The sequence below is a fragment of the Mustelus asterias genome, chromosome 21, assembly GCF_964213995.1.
Source record: "Mustelus asterias chromosome 21, sMusAst1.hap1.1, whole genome shotgun sequence".
NCBI lineage: Eukaryota > Metazoa > Chordata > Chondrichthyes > Carcharhiniformes > Triakidae > Mustelus > Mustelus asterias.
The window spans coordinates 18,938,839-18,953,744 of record NC_135821.1 but is presented as its reverse complement, the minus strand read 5'-3'; the positions used below and the strand labels follow the sequence as shown (position 1 = coordinate 18,953,744).

The 14,906-nt window shown below is 48.4% G+C and overlaps 1 protein-coding gene across 2 annotated transcripts in view; it reads left to right on the top strand.

The window, feature by feature from the left end:
- The window catches only part of l3mbtl2 (L3MBTL histone methyl-lysine binding protein 2), a 176,289-nt gene extending 162,096 nt beyond the window's left edge, over positions 1-14,193 (top strand). Inside the window, exon 18 of one of the 2 annotated variants that reach the window (XM_078237601.1) lies at positions 13,259-14,193. The gene's annotated coding sequence lies outside the window, so the exon portion shown is untranslated. The remainder of the gene's footprint in view (positions 1-13,258) is intronic. The other variant, XM_078237603.1, reaches the window with a different exon arrangement.
- Positions 14,194-14,906: the final 713 nt, after the last annotated feature.

The following is a 14,906-nucleotide window of genomic DNA, read 5'->3' as shown; positions in this document are numbered from 1 at the left end:
TGCAGACAAAATACTAAACACTTAGTGTAAGTACTTCAAAGTTTTGGGGATAATGTATGAGAAATATTCACATAATGAGGTAGCGGCCCAGGCAGTACCAGCTGCACTCATTTATACTGATTCCTCATGTTACATGTAGCTATAGTTACCGAGCGAGTTGGCATAAACTAACTCTTCCTCTGAAGTGCAGCGAGTGAGGAAATTGTGAAAACTGCAGAGCAGCATAGGAATGGGGAGCGGGGGCCATTCAGCCCCTCGGGCCGGTTCTATCATTCCATTAGATTGTGTTTGTTCCACATCTGGACTCTTTTTTTTCTCCAGGTTTTAAGTTTATTAATTAAGTGTCACAAGTAAGGCTTACATTAACACTGCAGTGAAGTTACTGTGAAAATCCCCAAGTCACCACACTCCAGATAGCACGGTGGCACAGTGGTTAGCACTGCTGCCTCCCAGGGACCCGGGTTCGATTCCCGGTTTGGGTCACTGTCTGTGCGGAGTCTGCACGTTCTCCCCGTGTCTGCGTGGGTTTCCTCCGGGTGCTCCGGTTTCCTCCCACTGTCCGAAAGACGTGCTGGTTAGGGTGCATTGGTCATGCTAAATTCTCCCTCAGTGCAGCCAAACAGGCGCCAGAGTGTGCTGACTAGGGGATTTTCACAGTAACTTCACTGCAGTGTTAATGTAAGCCTACTTATGACAATAATAAATAAACTTCCAAAAAAAACTTTGGGTAACACTGAGGGAGAATTTAGCACGGCCAATGCACCCTAACCAGCACGTCTTTCAGACTGTGGGAGGAAACCGGAGCACCCGGAGGAAACCCACGCAGACACGGGGAGAACGTGCAAACTCCACACAGACAGTGACCCAAGCCGGGAATCGAACCCAGGTCCCTGGCGCTGTGAGGCAGCAGTGCTGACCACTTTGCCACCGTGTCATTGCATGACGAGATGGCAAGACATTACTGGAGGTTGGGGGGGGGGGGGGTCGGGGGAGGTGGGGGGGGGGGGGGGGGGCGGGGGTCGGGGGAGGTGGGGTGGGTGATGGTGAGACAGACAGACAGCTGAGCAAGCAAATTACACCGGTAGCACAGTCGTTAGCACTGCTGCCTCACAGCACCAGGGACCCGGGTTCGATTCCCGGCTTGGGTCACAGTCCGTGCAGAGTCTGCACGTTCTCCCCGTGTCTGCGTGGGTTTCCTCCGGGTGCTCCGGTTTCCTCCCACAGCCCGAAAGACGTGCTGGTTAGGGTGCATTGGCCATGCTAAATTCTCCCTCAGTGTACCCGAACAGGCGCCGGAGTGTGGCGACTAGGGGATTTTCACAGTAACTTCATTGCAGTGTTAATGTAAGCCTACTTGTGACACTCTTAAATAAACTTTAAACTAAACCCCCCCCCCCTCCCCCCGAATCTACACCTCCTCTGCCATTGACGCCTGACAAAAATGGGGGCAAAACATCCCCTTCCCCCCCATACAGTTTCTACTCCTTTGCCTCCCACAGTTATTACATTTCAAAACTAACGCATTGCCATGGCATCTTCGTGCGTCGTGTGTTAATGTGTCTCAATCATTTAATGCTCTTGGAAGCATCATACTGTCTGAACAGTGTCTGGGGACAGGATTAGGCCCAAGGCTTGGGATTGTGTGCTCCCGTGTGGAAGGGAACAATTACAGAGAGTGTCTGTGTGGGTGAGCGTGCTCCAGCTTGGTCCAGAGTAATGGAGAAAAGGGAACGCATTGAATGCATGGAGATGAAGTACAGACAAGAAAAAGACCAACATGTCCATCAAATCTACCCAGCCCCTGACAGCTCCAGCACCTCTCATCTCCCACAAGCGCGGGGGTGAGGCAGAAAACTATCCAAGGCCAAGAAGAGTAAAGACATCCTCTGGCAAATGGTTCTCCATCCAGAAGATCACATGAATCGAGTGTTATTGATAAAGAACCCCTAAAGAACCTTACCTTTAATAAGTTTAAGTATTAGTGTCGCGAGTCGGCTTACATTAACACTGCAACGAAGTTACTGTGAAAATCCCCTAGTCGCCACACTCCAGCGCCTGTTCGGGTAACACTGAGGGAGAATTTAGCACGGCCAATGCACCCTAACCAGCACGTCTTTCAGACTGTGGGAGGAAACCGGAGCATCCGGAGGAAACCCACGCAGACACGGGGAGAATGTGCAGACTCCACACAGACAGTGACCCAAGCCGGGAATCGAACCAGGGTCCCCGGCGCTGTGAGGCAGCAGTGCTAACCACTGTGCCGCCCATATGCCGTGGTCTCTGTCCCAGTCAGGGATTGGTTTAGCTCCCTCGATATTATTTTTCCAAATCAACATCTTGAAGGTGAGATGTACAGAATGCGACACCAGCAATTGCTTGTTACTCAATTTAAATAATCACCTAGTCTTTGATTTGATTTATTATTGCCACATGTATTAGTATACAGTGAAAAGTATTGTTTCTTGCACGCTATACAGAAAAAGCATACCATTCATAGAGAAGGAAAGGAGAGGGTGCAGAATGTTGTGTTACAGTCATAGCTAGGGTGGAGAGAAAGATCAGCTTAATGCAAGGTAGGTTCATTCAAAAGTCTGACGGCAGCAGGGAAGAAGCTGTTTTTGAGTCGGTCGGTACGTGATCACAGACTTTTGTATCTTTTTCCCGACGGAAGAAGGTGGAAGAGAGAATGTCCGGGGTGCGTGGAGTCTTTGATTATGCTGGCTGCTTTTCCGAGGCAGCGGGAAATGTAGACAGAGTCAATGGACGGGAGGCTGGTTTGCGTGATGGATTGGGCTACATTCATGACAAAGAACAAAGAACAATACAGCACAGGAACAGGCCCTTCGGCCCTCCAAGCCCGCGCCGCTCCCCGGTCCAGGATTGAATCCTGAATCCAGGATCCCCGCCCAATTTTCCAGCCTATCTACATCCTAATATCCTATCCACCGAGCTGTCCCTCACAGCTACGATGCTTTGTTCATCACAACCTATTAACTCACCCCCACCCCCCCATTCCAGACCATGTGATCTCCAGGGAGAGGCGAAAACCCAGAGTGAAAACCCCAGGGCCAATATGGGGAAAAAAAAATCTGGGAAATTCCTCTCCGACCCCCTGTGGCGATCGAAACGAGTCCAGGAGATCACACTGGCCCTGATCAGAAAATGCTTCCCAACCCTATTCATTTCCACTTCTGCTTTACGAACACCATCTGAATTCCCTGCCCCCGAGACAGGTTCCCAACTATCCGCAGTCTCGCTCTGTACTGGCACCAGCAAGATGATCATAGAATGAAGCCTTGAAACGAGAAACAAAGAACAATTAGCCCGCGCCGCTCCCTGGTCCAAACTAGACCACTCTTTTGTATCCCTCCATTCCCACTCCGTTCATATAGCTGTCTAGATAAGTCTTAAACGTTCCCAGTGTGTCCGCCTCCACCACCTTGCCCGGCAACACATTCCAGGCCCCCACGACCCTCTGTGTAAAATATGTCCTTCTGATATCTGTGTTAAACCTCCCCCCCTTCACCTTGAACCTATGACCCCTCGTGAACGTCACCACCGACCCGGGGAAAAGCTTCCCACCGTTCACCCTATCTATGCCTTTCATAATTTTATACACCTCTATTAAGTCTCCCCTCATCCTCCGTCTTTCCAAGGAGAACAACCCCAGTTTCCCCAATCTCTCCTCATAACCAAGCCCCTCCATACCAGGCAACATCCTGGTAAACCTCCTCTGTACTCTCTCCAAAGCCTCCACGTCCTTCTGGTAGTGTGGCGACCAGAACTGGACGCAGTATTCCAAATGCGGCCGAACCAACGTTCTATACATCTGCAACATCAGACCCCAACTTTTATACTCTATGCCCCGTCCTATAAAGGCAAGCATGCCATATGCCTTCTTCACCACCTTCTCCACCTGTGACGTCACCTTCAAAGATCTGTGGACTTGCACACCCAGGTCCCTCTGCGTCTCTACACCCTTTATGGTTCTTCCATTTATCGTGTAGCTCCTCCCTACATTATTCCCACCAAAATGCATCACTTCGCATTTATCAAGATTGAACTCCATCTGCCATTTCTTTGCCCAAATTTCCAGCCTATCTATATCCTTCTGTAGCCTCTGACAATGTTCCTCACTATCTGCAAGTCCTGCCAGTTTTGTGTCGTCCGCAAACTTACTGATCACCCCAGTTACTCCTTCTTCCAGATCATTTATATAAATCACAAACAGCAGAGGTCCCAATACAGAGCCCTGCGGAACACCACTAGTCACAGGCCTCCAGCCGGAAAAAGACCCTTCCACTACCACCCTCTGTCTTCTATGACCAAGCCAGTTCTCCACTCATCTAGCCACCTCCCCCTTTATCCCATGAGATCCAACCTTTTTCACTAGCCTACCATGAGGGACTTTGTCAAACGCTTTACTAAAGTCCATATAGACAACATCCACGGCCCTTCCTTCGTCAACCATTCTGGTCACTTCTTCAAAAAACACCACCAGGTTAGTGAGGCATGACCTCCCTCTCACAAAACCATGCTGACTATCGTTAATGAGTTTATTCCTTTCTAAATGTGCATACATCCTATCTCTAAGAATCTTCTCCAACAACTTCCCCACCACGGACGTCAAGCTCACCGGCCTATAATTACCCGGGTTATCCTTCCTACCCTTCTTAAATAACGGGACCACATTAGCTATCCTCCAATCCTCTGGGACCTCACCTGCGTCCAGTGACGAGACAAAGATTTGCGTCAGAGGCCCAACGATTTCACCTCTCGTCTCCCTGAGCAGCCTTGGATAGATTCCATCAGGCCCTGGGGATTTGTCAGTCTTTATATTCTCGAACAAACCTAACACATCCTCCTTTGTAATGGAGATTTTCTCCAACGGTTCAACACTCCCCTCCGAGACACTCCCAGTCAACACATCCCTCTCCTTTGTGAATACTGACGCAAAGTATTCATTTAGGATCTCCCCTACTTCTTTGGGCTCCAAGCATAAGTCCCCACTTTTGTCCCTGAGAGGTCCGATTTTTTCCCTAACAACCCTTTTGTTCCTAACGTATGAATAAAATGCCTTGGGATTCTCCTTAATCCTGTCTGCCAAGAACATTTCGTGACTCCTTTTTGCTCTTCTAATTCCCCGTTTGAGTACTTTCCTACTTTCTTTGTACTCCTCCAGAGCTCCCTCCGTTTTTAGCTGCTTGGACCTAACATACGCCTCTCTTTTCTTTTTGACCAGTCCCTCAATTTCCCTGGTTATCCACGGTTCTCTAATCCTACCCTTCCTATCCTTCTTTTTTACAGGCACATGCATGTCCTGTAGCCCTAACAACTGTTCCTTAAAAGACTGCCACATACCTGATGTGGATTTACCCTCAATCAGCCTCTCCCAATCAAGAGCTGCCAATTTCTGCCTGATCCCACTAAAGTTAGCCTTCCCCCAATCCAACACCTTACCCTTGGGACACCACTCATCCTTTTCCATCACTATCCTAAAGCTAACAGAATTGTGGTCACTATTTGCCACATGTTCCCCTACCAAAACTTTGAAGACCTGACCGGGCTCATTCCCCAGTACCAGGTCCAGTATAGCCCCCTCTCTACTCGGGCTGTCTACATATTGTTCCAACGAACCCTCCTGTACACATTTTACAAATTCCTCCCCATCCAGAGTCCCTGCCCTCAGCGATTTCCAGTCTATACCAGGGAAATTGAAGTCTCCCACTACAACAACCCTATTTTTCCTGCACCTATCCAGTATCTCCTGACATATCCATTCTTCCACTTCCCTTGGGCTGTTGGGGGGCCTGTAGTACACCCCCAACATAGTGACTGCGCCTTTCCTGTTTCTAAGCTCCACCCAGAGTGACTCGTTACACGACTCCTCTGAATTGTCCTCCCTCTGCACCGCTGTAATATGCTCTCTAACTAATACCGCTACTCCCCCACCTCTTTTGGCCCCTCCTCTGTCTCGCCTAAAACACTTGTACCCTGGAATATTCAGCTGCCAGTCCTGTCCCTCTTTCAACCAAGTCTCTGTCACCGCAACCACATCCAAATTCCTCGTGAGCGTTAAGGCCCCAAGTTCGTCTGTCTTACCTGCTACGCTCCTTGCATTGAAGTATAAGCACTCCAGACCTCCAGGCCCAGTGAGGTCGTCCTCCCCCAGAGTGCTCTTCTTCTTTGCCAGCCTTGTCCCAGCCCCAAGCTCGTCCCCAGCCTCCACACTTGTAGACCTAATATTTTGATCCCCACCCCCCTGCCATACTAGTTTAAACCCCCCCGAACTGTACTAGCAAAGCTCCCAGCCAGGATATTTGTGCCCTTCCAACTTAGTTGTGACCCCTCCCTCTTGTACAGGTGCCATCCTCTCCTGAAAACTTCCCATGGATCTATGAAAATGAAGCCCTCCCTCCTGGACCAGTCCTTTAGCCAGGCATTCATTTGTACCAACTCCCTATTCTTAGCCTCACTGGCACGAGGCATTGGGAGCAGCCCAGAGATGGCCACCCTAGTGACCCTACTTTTTAACCTATTTCCCAACTCCCTGAATTGCTCTCTTAGGATCCCCCTACTCTTCCTATCTACGTCATTTCCACCAATGTGTATAATGACATCCGTTTCTTTATCTTCCCCTTTTAATATGCCTCCTATCCGCTCAGAGACATCCGTGACCCCAGCACCAGGTAGGCAGACTACCATCCTGGAGTCCCGTTCGCACCCACAGAATCGCCTGTCTGTGCCTCTAACTGATGCATCCCCCACCACTATCGCTCTCCTAACCCCTCTCTTCCCTTTCCGGGCCACAGAGCCTGACTGTGTGCCAGTGACCTGGTCACTGTGTCTTACCCCTGGAGAGGCACACTCCTCCACTCTATCCAAAACAATATACCTGTTTTGGAGTGGGACAACCACAGGTGACCCCTCTTCTAACTGTTCACTCCCCTCCCCTCTCACACCTGTCACCAAGCCCTTCCTATTTTGAGAGACCGCCACTGGAGTACTCCCTGGTACTTTACCCTTCTGCCCTTTACTCCTCCTAACTGTGACCCACGTGTCTTCCTCCCGATGCTCCGGTGTAACTAGTTGCCTATAACTCCTGTCAATTTTTCTCCCATTTTCCCTGACTAGACTAAGGTCAGCGATCTGCAGCTCCAGTTCCATGACACGGTCCCTCAAGAGCTGCAGTTCCACGCACCTGGCACAGTCCAAAGATGTGTGGGTTAGGTGGATTGGTCATGCTAAATTGTCCCTTAGTTTCCAAAGTTTTGTGGGTTCGGTGGATTGGCCATGCTAAATTGTCCCTTAATGTCCCAAAATGTGCAGTTAGGTGGATTGGCCATGCTAAGTTGTCCCTTAGTGTCCAATGATGTGCAGGTTAGGTGGATTGGCCATGCTAAATTGCCCCTTAGTGTCCCAAAATGTGCAGGTTAGGTGGATTGGCCATGCTAAGTTGTCCCTTAGTGTCCAAAGATGTGCAGGTTAGGTGGATTGGCCATGCTAAATTGCCCCTTAGTGTCCCAAAATCTGCAGGTTAGGTGGATTGGCCATGCTAAATTGCCCCTTAGTGTCCCAAAATGTGCAGGTTAGGTGGATTGGCCATGTTAAGTTGTCCCTTAGTGTCCAAAGATGTGCAGGTTAGGTGGATTGGCCATGCTAAATTGCCCCTTTGTATCCAAAGATGTGTGGGTTAGGTGGATTGGCCATGCTAAATTGCCCCTTTGTATCCAAAGATGTGTGGGTTAGGTGGATTGGCCACAATTGGCTAAATTGCCCCTTAGTTTCAGGGGGATTAGCAGGCTAAATAGTGGGGTTACGGGGATAGGGCCTGGGTGGGATTGTTGTCAGTGCAGGCTCGATGGGCCGAATGGCCTCTTTCTGTGCTGTAGAGATTCTATATTTTAATCGTGTGTCCGGGGTAGAGATTTCCTGTGACTACCCTGCACTAAAAATGAAAATCGGGTCAAAATCTCAGGTTCACGCCAGGTTCACATTGTGTTGTTTTTCACCAGGTAAGTAAGGCATGGGGACGAGCTTGTGGGGGGGTGTATCCTTTTTGAACCCAGTTGCATTAAGTAAATGATCATAATGCCAACCTACAAAACCTCAAAGAGTTGGCATGCCCCCCAGTCCTCACTCTAAAAACAGGCCCCAAAATACCTGTGGACAAGATCAGCACTTCAAGGTGACTGAATAAGTTCAATTCTATATTTTTTATTACTTCAGGAGTCATAGAGGTTTACAGCATGGAAACAGGCCCTTCGGCCCAACTTGTTCATGCTGCCCTTTTTTTAAAAAAAACTCTTAAGCTAGTCCCAATTGCCACTTTTGTTTGTACTTTAGCCTCTCATTCCACATATCAGCTTGTGAAAACTAAATCCCTTGTGTAAAACCTGTTAAAAGAACTGGCTACAGTGCGAGTGCAGTGCGATATGAACCTGTCATGACTTGATCTGTGGCTGCACCCAATGTTCTATCGCTTCCCATAAACGGATGAGGTTAAAGAAAAGGTATGGGGACCTTTGGCTGCATGAGGTTGTGCTCAAAAGGCTGGCCTAATGGCCATAAATCATCAACTTCCGCTTTAGGTTTCTCCTGTTTTACGTGGGAGTTGTCACAACGCTGGTTCCTCACCCATCTCCTCCTGCCAGCCACCCTCCTATCCCACTGCGTTTACATCTCTCACTATCTGGTCTTAGGCCTTCCTCCTCTTGGCAGTCACACCTCCATCACTGGCCTCGCCACATTCCCTCTCTTCCCCGCGAGAGATGACCAATCTCTTCTCGGTTAATGTTAAAGGCAAGATGTGGAGATGCTGGTGTTGGACTGGGGTAAGCACAGTAAGAAGTCTCACAACACCAGGTTAAAGTCCAACAGGTTTATTTGCTGGCAAATAAATATTTGGTGCTACCAAATAAACCTGTTGGACTTTAACCTGGTGTTGTGAGACTTCTTAATGTTAAAGGCAAGTTATGGATAGCTGGCTCTAACTAAAGGGGTGGCACAGTGGTTAGCACTGCTGCCTCACAGCGCCAGGGACCCAGGTTCGATTCCCGGCCTCGGGTCACTGTCTGTGTGGAGTCTGCATGTTCTCCCCGTGTCTGCGTGGGTTTCCTCCGGGTGCTCCGGTTTCCTCCCACAGTCCAAAGATGTGCAGGTTAGGTGGATTGGCCATGTTAAATTGACCATAGAGTCAGGAGGATTACCAGGGTTAATGTGTGGGGTTACGGGAATAGGGCCTGGGTGGAATTGCGGTTGGTACAGACTCAATGGGCTGAATGGCCTCCTTCTGTACTGTAGGATTCTGTGGAAACCTTTGATCTGGGATTCACAGCAGTTCATTAGTACGCCATTGTGGCCTGTAGCACCAATCAAATAAGCAGTTCATTATACATGCACAGTAAAACCTGGGTTCGAATCCCACCACGGCAGATGGTGAAATTTGAATTCACTAAAAATCGAGAGTTAAAAGCCTAACCTTGAAACCATTCTTGATGCATCTGGTTCACTAACGTCCTTTAGGGCAGGAAATTTTTGGCAGCACGCTGGCACATGGTTAGCTCTGATGCCTCTCAGCTCCAGGGACCCGGGTTCGATTCCAGCCTCGGGCTGTCTGTGTGGAGTCTGAACATTCTCCCGTGTCTGCGTGCGTTTCCTCCGGGTGCTCCGGTTTCCTCCCACAGTCCGAAAGATTTGCAGGCTAAATTGTCAGGGGGATAAGCAGGGTAAATATATGGGATTACGGGGATAGGGCCTGGGTGGGATCGTTGACGGTGCAGGCTCGATGGGGCAAATGGCCCCCTTCTGCACTGCAGGGATTCTACGATTCAATTCCACAATTCTATGAAATTTGCCGTCCTTACCCGGTCTGGCCTACATGTGACACCAGAGCCACAGCAATGTGGTTGACTCTTAAATACCCTCTGGACAAGGGCAATTAGCAATGACCAATAAATGCAGGCCTAGCCAAGGAGGCCCACATCCCATGAACAAATATTTTTTTAAAGTGTTTGTCGACATCCGTATATCTTTGCGATCAACTCGTTAACTATCCCTAGAGTATGACTCTAGCGTATCTGTCATGTGTGTTTGTTAACTCTATCTTTCATCTTCAAGCTTATTGGACAATGTCAATCTCTCTCTCTCTCTCTATAAACTCCAAGAAGCTACAAGTGCTTCAATAGACCAGGATTGGCCATCGCTCTGTCTTGTAAAACATGCTGTGATCTGAATCTTAGACAAGGGCACTCTACCCTTTCATTTCGGAATTTCCACAACTCTGTACTCGAATCTCGTGGATCTGCGTAGCCTCGCCATGCCTCTGCGTAGCCTCTGAAATTCCCTTCGCAAACTCTCGCTCCAATTTCCTTTCTGCTCGTCTGCAGTTCTTGAAGTGTTCTTGAAGTGCCTGTAATTGGCACTCAAGGGCCTGCCCTGTTGTGAAGGGTTGAGGGTTGTGCATCTACAGAAGAAAGAAATCAAACGGAAGCTTTTTCTTTGCTCAAGTTGCAGGAATGACCATTCAGGGTTGTAGGTCGCAGGAAGATATTAATGGGTTGGTCTGATGGGCAGAGCAGTGGCAGAGGGTACTGAACGCTAATAAGTGCGAGGTGATGCACTTTGGAAGAAGAAACAAGATGAGGGAGTATTTAATGAATGGCAGGACACTGGGAAGATCAGAGGGATATTGGGGGTAATTATTCACAGATCCCTGAAGGTGGGAGAGCAGGTGAATAGGTAGTTAAAAAGGCATATGGGACACTCGCTTTTATCAGTAGTGGCTTGGAGTATAAGAGCGAGGAGGTGATGTTGGAGCTGTACAGAGCGTTGGTTAGGCCACAGCTGGAGTAGTGTGTGCAGCTCTGGTCACCTCACTATCGGAAGGGTGTGATTGCACTAGAGGGGGTACAGAGGAGGTTCACCAGGATGCTGCCTGGGATGGAGCGTTTGACCGATAAGGAGAGACTGGATAGGCTTGGATTGTTTTCTCTAGAGCAGAGAAGGCTGAGGGGGGATCTGGTGTTTTAGAGTAGGAAACAGCTGTTCCCCTTGGTTGAGGGGTCAATCACGAGGGGGCAGAGTTTTAGGGTGAGGGGCAGGAGATTCAGAGAGGATTTGAGAAAATATTTTTTCTCTCAGAGGGTGGTGGGAATTTGGAATGCGCTGCCTGGGAGGGTAGTGGAGGCTGGAAACCATTGGATGAGCACTTGAAACATCATAGCATTCAAGGATATGGGGTAAGTGCTGGAAAATGGGATTAGCGCACCTTTAACATAGAAGATAGGAGAAGGAGGAGGCCATTCGGCCCTTCGAGCCTGCTCCACCATTTATTACGATCATGGCTGATCGTCCAACTCAATAACCTAATCCTGCTCTTTCTCCATAACCTTTGATCCCATTCACCCCAAGTACTATATCCAGCCACCTCTTGAATACATTCAATGTTTTGGCATCAACTACTTCCTGTGGTAATGAATTCCACAGACTCACCACTTTTTGGGTGAGGAAATGTTTCCTCACCTCTGTCCTAAATGGTCTACCGCGAATCCTCAGACTGTGACCCCTGGTTCTGGACTCCCCCACCATCAGGAACATCCTCCCTGCATCTACCCTGCCTAGTCCTGTTAGAATTTTATAAGTTTCTATGAGATCCCCCCCCACCCCTCATTTGTCTGAACTCCAGCAAAAACAATCCTAACCCAGTCAATCTCTCCTCATACATCAGTCCCGCCATCCCCGGAATCAGCCTGGTAAACCTTCGCTGCATTCCCTCGAGAGCAAGAACATCCTTCCTCAGAAAAGGAGACCAAAACTGCACACAATACTCTAGGTGTGGCCTCACCAAGGCCCTGTATAATTGCAACAACACATCCCTGCTCCTGTACTCGAAACCTCTCGCAATGAAGGCCAACATACCATTTGCCTTCTTTACCGCCTGCTGCACCTGCATGCTTACCTTCAGCGACTGGTGCACAAGGACACCCAGGTCCCGCTGCACACTCCCCTCTCCCAATTTACAGCCATTCAGGTAGTAATCTGCCTTCTTGTTTTTGCTTCCAAAGTGAATAACCTCACATTTATCCAAATTATACTGCATCTGCCATTGATTTGTCCACTCACCCAACCTGTCCAGATCATTCTGAAGGATCTCTGCATCCTCGTCACAGTTCACCCTCCCACCCAACTTGGTATCATCTGCAAACTTTGAGATGTTACATTTTGTTCCCTCATCCAAATCATTAATATATATTATGAATAGCTGGGGTCCCAGCACCGATCCCTGTGGCACTGCCTGCCAATCTGAAAAGCAGCCGTTAATTCCCACTCTTTGTTTCCTCTCTCCCAACTAGTGTTCTATCCATCAATACACTTCCTCCAATCCCATGCGCTTTAATCTTGCACGATAATCTCTTGTGTCAAACGCTTTCTGAAAGTCCAAATATACCACATCGACTGGCTCCCCCTTGTCAACTCTACTAATTACATCTTCAAATTCCAACAGATTTGTCAAGCATGATTTCCCCTTCATAAATCCATGCTGACTCTGTCTGATCCTGCCACTGCTTTCTAAATGCTCCGCTGTCAAGTCCTTGATAACGGATTTAGTGGGAGTTATTGTTGGGACAGACTTGATGGGCCGAAGGGGCTTTTCTGTGCTGTATAACTCTATGAATAGACAACTTGTGCAAAATATTGGCAACAATGTCCAAGTTAACTCTATATTCGGAAGGCTGAAGCTGAGAGTTGGTGTGGAAATAGCTAGGAATTCCTCATCTTACAACATTTCTGTTCACAGAGGTGAACTTATCAGGAACCCTGGTGGTTTTGCAGCCTGGCTGTCCAGCAATATCTGTAATCATCAGAAGTGACTGTCGATCAGTTTTAAGTTTATTTATTAGTGTCACAAGTAGGCTTACATTAATTAACACTGCAATGAAGTTACTGTGAAAATCCCCTAGTCACCACACTCCGGCGCCTGTTCGGGTTACACGGAGGGAGAATTTAGCACGGTCAATGCACCCTAACCCGCACGTCTTTCGGACTGTGGGAGGAAACCGGAGCACCCAGAGGAAACCCACGCAGACACGGGGAGAACGTGCAGACTCCACACAGACAGTGACCCAAGGCTGGGAATCGAACCCGGGTCCCTGGCGCTGTGAGGCAGCAGTGCTAACCACTGTGCCACCGTGCCGCCCTGTTCAGTATTTTAATTTCAGTGTTTTGATAATGTTCTGTGTTTTCCTTGGTTTTTTAGGTATTTGAGGGTGTGCCATTGCACAGTGAGGATACAGAGTGCGGAAGGGGACTGAGTGTGGAGCTGCGTTGTGTCTGCCTGCCATTACCTGAAGTTGTTCGAGTCACAGAACCTTGGTCCTTTTACAACTTGGACTGGTTTCTCCTCTCTGTGGCAGTATTTTGGTGAGATGACTTTAAAGTTAACAGCTGCACCCACCCCCCCGCCCCCCACCCCCCCGCAGGCCACCCCAATCGCAGAGACAAAAACGTTGTGTTAATATTGAACTTTTAACATAGTAAAATGCTTCACATGGGCGTTGTACAACAAACTGTCACGCCGATCCACATAGGGACGGCACTTGAGCGACAGAGTGGCACAGTATACTGCTTCCTCAGAAGACTAAGGGAATTTGGCATGTCAGCTACGACTCTCACCAACGTTTACAGATGCACCATAGAAAGCATCCTTTCTGGTTGTATCACAGCTTGGTATGGGCTCCTGCTCTGCCCAAGACCGCAAGAAACTACAAAGGGTCATGAAAGAAGCCCAGTCCATCACACAAACCAGCCTCCCATCCATTGACTCTGTCTACACTTCCCGCTGCCTCGGAAAAGCAGCCAGCATAATTAAGGACCTCACGCACCCTGGACACACTCTCTTCCACCTTCTTCCGTCGGGAAAAAGATACAAAAGTCTGAGGTCACGTACCAACCGACTCAAGAACAGCTTCTTCCCTGCTGTCATCAGACTTTTGAATGGACTTACCTTGCATTAAGTTGATCTTTCTCTACACCCTAGCTATGACTGTAACACTACATTCTGCACTCTCTCATTTCCTTCTCTATGAACAGTATGCCTTGTCTGTATAGCGTGCAAGAAACAATACTTTTCACTGTATGTTAATACATGTGACAATAATAAATCAAATCAAAGACTAGGTGATATTTAAATTGAGTAACAAGCAATTGCTGGTGTCGCATTCTGTACATCTCACCTTCAAGATATTGATATAGAAAAATAATATCGAGGGAGCTAAACCAATCCCTGACTGGGACAGAGACCACGGCATAACACTACATTCTGCACTCTTTCCTTTCCTTCTCTATGAACGGTATGCTTTGTCTGTATAGCGTGCAAGAAACAATACTTTTCTTGACACGTGTGATAATAATAAATCAAATCAAAATCAAAATCAAACAGCTGCCTCACAGCGCCAGGGACCCGGGTTCGATTCCCGGCTTGGGTCACTGTCTGTGCGGAGTCTGCACATTCTCCCCATGTCTGCGTGGGTTTCCTCCGGGTGCTCCGGTTTCCTCCCACAGTCCGAAAGATGTGCTGGTTAGGTGCATTGGCCATGCTAAATTCTCCCTCAGTGTACCCGAACAGGCGCCAGAGTGTAACGAGTACGGGATTTACACTGTAACTTCATTGCAGTGTAAATGTAAGCCTCCTTGTGACGCAGATAAATAAACCTTAACTTTAACCCTGAAACCAAGGGTGCAAAACCCAATCGCTAAATCGTTGTCCGAGGCAACTTAACTCCACGCAGGCAGGGAACTGAACCGGGAACCTTTCCTAGTCCGTCTGACTCAGCTCAATGAGCTGTATGAGCCAGAGCGTAAGGTTGACTTGCTTTCCATCGATTAGAATGCGAAAAGGATAAATT